Source organism: Idiotropiscis lumnitzeri, chromosome 16, assembly GCF_059441095.1.
Source record: "Idiotropiscis lumnitzeri isolate Australia: NSW breed Sydney's pygmy pipehorse chromosome 16, RoL_Ilum_1.0, whole genome shotgun sequence".
NCBI lineage: Eukaryota > Metazoa > Chordata > Actinopteri > Syngnathiformes > Syngnathidae > Idiotropiscis > Idiotropiscis lumnitzeri.
Genome location: NC_142406.1, coordinates 62,501 through 70,000, shown reverse-complemented (window position 1 = coordinate 70,000; position 7,500 = coordinate 62,501).

The window sequence follows — 7,500 nt, the reverse complement described above, 5'->3', positions numbered from 1 at the left end:
ACAGGCAGGGAGCGAGCGCCCCCCAGCTCCATCGCCCCGGGGGTAATAGGCCGGCGTCTGCCACACTTAGCCCGGAGAGGAGCACCTTCCCCGGGCACGGGCGGGGAGCGAGCGCCCCCCAGCTCCATCGCTCTGGGGGTAATAGGCCGGCGTCTGCCACACTTAGGCCGGAGAGGAGCACCTTCCCCGGGCACGGGCGGGGAGCGAGCGCCCCCAGCTCCATCGCTCCGGGGGTAATAGGCCGGCGTCTGTCACACTTAGCCCGAATATGAGCACCTTCCCCGGGCACGGGCGGTGCCAAGCGTCCCCTAAGTTTGCCCAAATGGAAGCTCCGGAGGAGGAGTGCGGGCGTGTGTCACACTTGGCCCGAATAGGAGCACCTTCCCCGGGCACAGGCGGTGCCAAGCGGCCCCTAAGTTTGCCCAAATGGAAGCTCCGGTGGAGGAGTGCATGCTGCATGACAGTGAAGCCGAATAGGAGCACCTTCCCCGGGCACGGGCGGTGCCAAGCGGCCCCTAAGTTTGCCCAAATGGAAGCTCCGGAGGAGGAGTGCATGCTGCCTGACAGTGAAGCCGAATATGAGCACCTTCCCCGGGCACAGGCGGTGCCAAGCGGCCCCTAAGTCTACCCTCATGGAAGCTCCGGAGGAGGAGTGCGGGCGTGTGTCACACATGGCCCGAATAGGAGCACCTTCCCCGGGCACAGGCGGTGCCAAGCGGCCCCTAAGTTTGCCCAAATGGAAGCTCCGGAGGAGGAGTGCATGCTGCCTGACAGTGAAGCCGAATATGAGCACCTTCCCCGGGCACAGGCGGTGCCAAGCGGCCCCTAAGTTTGCCCTAATGGAAGCTCCGGGGGAGGAGTGCGGGCGTGTGTCACACTTAGCCCGGAGAGGAGCACCTTCCCCGGGCACAGGCGGTGCCAAGCGGCCCCTAAGTTTGCCCTTATGGAAGCTCCGGAGGATGAGTGCATGCTGCCTGACAGTGAAGCCGAATATGAGCACCTTCCCCGGGCACAGGCGGTGCCAAGCGGCCCCTAAGTTTGCCCTAATGGAAGCTCCGGGGGAGGAGTGCGGGCGTGTGTCACACTTAGCCCGGAGAGGAGCACCTTCCCCGGGCACAGACGGTGCCAAGCGGCCCCTAAGTTTGCCCTTATGGAAGCTCCGGAGGAGGAGTGCGGGCGTGTGTCACACTTGGCCCGAATATGAGCACCTTCCCCGGGCACAGGCGGTGCCAAGCGGCCCCTAAGTTTGCCCAAATGGAAGCTCCGGAGGAGGAGTGCGGGCGTGTGTCACACTTGGCCCGAATATGAGCACCTTCCCCGGGCACAGGCGGTGCCAAGCGGCCCCTAAGTTTGCCCAAATGGAAGCTCCGGAGGAGGAGTGCGGGCGTGTGTCACACTTGGCCCGAATATGAGCACCTTCCCCGGGCACAGACGGTGCCAAGCGGCCCCTAAGTTTGCCCAAATGGAAGCTCCGGAGGAGGAGTGCATGCTGCCTGACAGTGAAGCCGACTATGAGCACCTTCCCCGGGCACAGGCGGTGCCAAGCGGCCCCTAAGTCTACCCTCATGGAAGCTCCGGAGGAGGAGTGCGGGCGTGTGTCACACTTGGCCCGAATATGAGCACCTTCCCCGGGCACAGACGGTGCCAAGCGGCCCCTAAGTTTGCCCAAATGGAAGCTCCGGAGGAGGAGTGCACGCTGTGTGACAGTGAAGCCGAATATGAGCACCTTCCCCGGGCACAGGCGGTGCCAAGCGGCCCCTAAGTCTACCCTTATGGAAGCTCCGGAGGAGGAGTGCGGGCGTGTGTCACACTTGGCCCGAATAGGAGCACCTTCCCCGGGCACAGACGGTGCCAAGCGGCCCCTAAGTTTGCCCTTATGGAAGCTCCGGAGGAGGAGTGCATGCTGTGTGACAGTGAAGCCGAATAGGAGCACCTTCCCCGTGCACAGGCGGTGCCAAGCGGCCCCTAAGTTTGCCCTAATGGAAGCTCCGGAGGAGGAGTGCGGGCGTGTGTCACACTTGGCCCGAATAGGAGCACCTTCCCCGGGCACAGACGGTGCCAAGCGGCCCCTAAGTTTGCCCAAATGGAAGCTCCGGAGGAGGAGTGCATGCTGCCTGACAGTGAAGCCGAATATGAGCACCTTCCCCGGGCACAGGCGGTGCCAAGCGGCCCCTAAGTTTGCCCTAATGGAAGCTCCGGAGGAGGAGTGCGGGCGTGTGTCACACTTAGCCCGGAGAGGAGCACCTTCCCCGGGCACAGGCGGTGCCAAGTGGCCCCTAAGTTTGCCCTAATGGAAGCTCCGGACAGTGAAGCCGAATATGAGCACCTTCCCCGGGCACAGGCGGTGCCAAGTGGCCCCTAAGTCTACCCTCATGGAAGCTCCGGAGGAGGAGTGCATGCTGTGTGACAGTGAAGCCGAATAGGAGCACCTTCCCCGGGCACAGACGGTGCCAAGCGGCCCCTAAGTTTGCCCTTATGGAAGCTCCGGAGGAGGAGTGCATGCTGTGTGACAGTGAAGCCGAATAGAAGCACCTTCCCCGGGCACGGACGGTGCCAAGCGGCCCCTAAGTTTGCCCAAATGGAAGCTCCGGAGGAGGAGTGCATGCTGCCTGACAGTGAAGCCGAATATGAGCACCTTCCCCGGGCACAGGCGGTGCCAAGTGGCCCCTAAGTTTGCCCAAATGGAAGCTCCGGAGGAGGAGTGCGGGCGTGTGTCACACTTGGCCCGAATATGAGCACCTTCCCCGGGCACAGGCGGTGCCAAGCGGCCCCTAAGTTTGCCCTTATGGAAGCTCCGGAGGATGAGTGCATGCTGTGTGACAGTGAAGCCGAATATGAGCACCTTCCCCGGGCACAGGCGGTGCCAAGCGGCCCCTAAGTTTACCCTCATGGAAGCTCCGGAGGAGGAGGGCGGGCGTGTGTCACACTTGGCCCGAATAGGAGCACCTTCCCCGGGCACGGACGGTGCCAAGCGGCCCCTAAGTTTACCCTCATGGAAGCTCCGGAGGAGGAGGGCGGGCGTGTGTCACACTTGGCCCGAATAGGAGCACCTTCCCCGGGCACGGACGGTGCCAAGCGGCCCCTAAGTTTGCCCAAATGGAAGCTCCGGAGGAGGAGTGCATGCTGCCTGACAGTGAAGCCGAATATGAGCACCTTCCCCGGGCACAGGCGGTGCCAAGTGGCCCCTAAGTTTGCCCAAATGGAAGCTCCGGAGGAGGAGTGCGGGCGTGTGTCACACTTGGCCCGAATATGAGCACCTTCCCCGGGCACAGGCGGTGCCAAGCGGCCCCTAAGTTTGCCCTTATGGAAGCTCCGGAGGATGAGTGCATGCTGTGTGACAGTGAAGCCGAATATGAGCACCTTCCCCGGGCACGGGCGGTGCCAAGCGTCCCCTAAGTTTGCCCAAATGGAAGCTCCGGAGGAGGAGTGCGGGCGTGTGTCACACTTGGCCCGAATAGGAGCACCTTCCCCGGGCACAGGCGGTGCCAAGCGGCCCCTAAGTTTGCCCAAATGGAAGCTCCGGTGGAGGAGTGCATGCTGCATGACAGTGAAGCCGAATAGGAGCACCTTCCCCGGGCACAGGCGGTGCCAAGCGGCCCCTAAGTTTGCCCTTATGGAAGCTCCGGAGGATGAGTGCATGCTGTGTGACAGTGAAGCCGAATATGAGCACCTTCCCCGGGCACAGGCGGTGCCAAGCGGCCCCTAAGTTTGCCCTTATGGAAGCTCCGGAGGATGAGTGCATGCTGTGTGACAGTGAAGCCGAATAGGAGCACCTTCCCCGGGCACAGGCGGTGCCAAGCGGCCCCTAAGTTTACCCTCATGGAAGCTCCGGAGGAGGAGGGCGGGCGTGTGTCACACTTGGCCCGAATAGGAGCACCTTCCCCGGGCACGGACGGTGCCAAGCGGCCCCTAAGTTTGCCCAAATGGAAGCTCCGGAGGAGGAGTGCATGCTGCCTGACAGTGAAGCCGAATATGAGCACCTTCCCCGGGCACAGGCGGTGCCAAGTGGCCCCTAAGTCGGTAAAGGTTGAAATAAGTAAATAAATACAAAAAGGACGAGGGGGGGAAAAAAGGCAAAAACGTAGAAAATCCCCCCATTCATTTCAATGGGCTCGGCCGATTTGGGCTTGCGGGACCGCCGAGGGCACGCCGGAGGGCGGTTGAGTCGGTAAAAGTTGAAATAAATGAATAAATACAAAAAGGACGAGGGGGGGGGAAAAAAAAAGGCAAAAACGTATAAAATTCCCCCATTCATTTCAATGGGCTCGGCCGAATTGGGCTTGCGGGACCGCCGAGGGCACGCCGGAGGGCGGTTGAGTCGGTAAAAGTTGAAATAAATGAATAAATACAAAAAGAACGAGGGGGGGAAAAAAAGGCAAAAACGTATAAAATTCCCCCATTCATTTCAATGGGCTCGGCTAAAATGGGCCTGCAGTACTGCCGAGAGGCCGCCGGAGGACGCCCTAGTAGGCAAACGTTGATCCCCACACACGAGGGGTCAGTTAGGCGACCAGGGGTAGCGTTTAGGCGACCAGGGGTAGCGTTTAGGTGACCAGGGGAAGCGTTTAGGCGACCAGGGGTAGCGTTTAGGTGACCAGGGGTAGCGTTTAGGCGACCAGGGGTAGCGTTTAGGCGACCAGGGGTAGCGTTTAGGCGACCAGGGGTAGCTTTTAGGCGACCAGGGGTAGCTTTTAGGCGACCAGGGGTAGCGTTTAGGCGACCAGGGGCGTTGCAGTTCCGCCGAATTGCATTAGGGGCGCTGCAGTAGGCAAACGTTCTTCCCCCCTAGTCAGAGGGTCATTTGCCTACTTCCCAGGTTTACCCGGGTTTTCCAAAACACCTGGGGCACATTTTCAGGGATCACGTTTTTAGAAACAAAAATATTCATAATTTCTTCTAAGTCCCCTTTCCAGCGGGGAACTTTGAAACATTGTATCCGACCACTGAAGGCTGTTGGCGGGCACGGCGCGGCAAACAGCCCGCACTCAGGCATGGAGCTCCGGGGAAAGTTGCCTAATTTCTTCTAAGTCCCCTTTCCAGCGGGGAACTTTGAAACATTGTATCCGACCGTGGAAGGCTGTTGGCGGGCACGGCGCGGCTCATAGCCGGCCCTCGGGCACGGAGCTCCGGGTGAATTTTCACAAATTTCTTCTAAGTCCCCTTTCCAGCGGGGAACTTTGAAACATTGTATCCGACCGTGGAAGGCTGTTGGCGGGCACGGCGCGGCTCATAGCCGGCCCTCGGGCACGGAGCTCCGGGTGAATTTTACAAATTTCTTCTAAGTCCCCTTTCCAGCGGGGAACTTTGAAACATTGTATCCGACCGTGGAAGGCTGTTGGCGGGCACGGCGCGGCTCATAGCCGGCCCTCAGGCACGGAGCTCCGGGTGAATTTTCACAAATTTCTTCTAAGTCCCCTTTCCAGCGGGGAACTTTGAAACATTGTATCCGACCGTGGAAGGCTGTTGGCGGGCACGGCGCGGCTCATAGCCGGCCCTCGGGCACGGAGCTCCGGGTGAATTTTCACAAATTTCTTCTAAGTCCCCTTTCCAGCGGGGAACTTTGAAACATTGTATCCGACCGTGGAAGGCTGTTGGCGGGCACGGCGCGGCTCATAGCCGGCCCTCGGGCACGGAGCTCCGGGTGAATTTTCACAAATTTCTTCTAAGTCCCCTTTCCAGCGGGGAACTTTGAAACATTGTATCCGACCGTGGAAGGCTGTTGGCGGGCACGGCGCGGCTCATAGCCGGCCCTCAGGCACGGAGCTCCGGGTGAATTTTCACAAATTTCTTCTAAGTCCCCTTTCCAGCGGGGAACTTTGAAACATTGTATCCGACCAAAGGAAGGCTGTTGGCGGGCGCGGCGCGGCTCATAGCCGGCCCTCGGGCACGGAGCTCCGGGTGAATTTTACTCAATTCTTCTAAGTCCCCTTTCCAGCGGGGAACTTTGAAACATTGTATCCGACCACTGAAGGCTGTTGGCGGGCGCGGCGCGGCTCACAGCCCGCCCTCAGGCACGGAGCTCCGGGGAAATTTGCCTCATTTCTTCTAAGTCCCCTTTCCAGCGGGGACCTTTCAAACATTGTATCCGACCACTGAAGGCTGTTGGCGGACGCGGCGCGGCTCACAGCCCGCCCTCAGGCACGGAGCTCCGGGGAAATTTGCCTCATTTCTTCTAAGTCCCCTTTCCAGCGGGGAACTTTCAAACATTGTATCCGACCACTGAAGGCTGTTGGCGGGCGCGGCGCGGCTCACAGCCCGCACTCAGGCACGGAGCTCCGGGGAAATTTGCCTCATTTCTTCTAAGTCCCCTTTCCAGCGGGGACCTTTCAAACATTGTATCCGACCACTGAAGGCTGTTGGCGGACGCGGCGCGGCTCACAGCCCGCCCTCAGGCACGGAGCTCCGGGGAAATTTGCCTCATTTCTTCTAAGTCCCCTTTCCAGCGGGGACCTTTCAAACATTGTATCCGACCACTGAAGGCTGTTGGCGGACGCGGCGCGGCTCACAGCCCGCCCTCAGGCACGGAGCTCCGGGGGAATTTGCCCCCTCATTTCTTCTAAGTCCCCTTTAGGCGACCAGGGGTTGACAATTTAGGTGACCAGGGGTTGACAATTTAGGCGACCAGGGGTGACTTTTAGGCGACCAGGGGTGAGGTTTAGGCGACCAGGGGTGAGGTTTAGGCGACCAGGGGTAGCGTTTAGGCGACCAGGGGCGTTGCAGTTCCGCCGAATTGCATTAGGGGCGCTGCAGTAGGCAAACGTTTTTACCCCTAGTCAGAGGGTCATTTGCCTACTTCCCAGGTTTACCCGGGTTTTCCAAAACACCTGGGGCACATTTTTAGGAACCACGTTTTTAGAAACAAAAATTCTTCTATGTCCACCTCCGTGAAAGAAATTGCCCAATGGTTCCCGCGGAAGAGAGCTGCCAGGCGGACGCATACTGCAATAACGGCCGCCCTGGCGCTCTGGTGGATGTTATCCTCGAAATTTCTTCTATGTGCCCATTCCAGCGGGCAACTTGCGAACAATGGTGTCCGACCATGGAAGGCTGTTGGCGGACGCGGCGCGGCTCACAGCCCGCCCTCAGGCACGGAGCTCCGGGGGAATTTTCCCCTCATTTCTTCTAAGTCCCCATTCCAGCGGGGAGCTTGCAAACGTGGTATCCGACCACTGAAGGCTGTTGGCGGGCACGGCCCCACCAGCGCAACACGGCACTTCCTATGACTCGGGTCCGACGCAGGAGGAGCGGTCCTCCCGGCCCCGCCACACGGCACTTCCTATGACTCGGGTCCGACGCAGGAGGAGCGGTCCTCCCGGCCCCGCCACACGGCACTTCCTATGACTCGGGTCCGACGCAGGAGGAGCGGTCCTCCCGGCCCCGCCACACGGCACTTCCTATGACTCGGGTCCGACGCAGGAGGAGCGGTCCTCCCGGCCCCACCACCGCCACACGGCACTTCCCATGACCCGGGGACCGACGCAGGAGGAGCGGTCCTCCCGG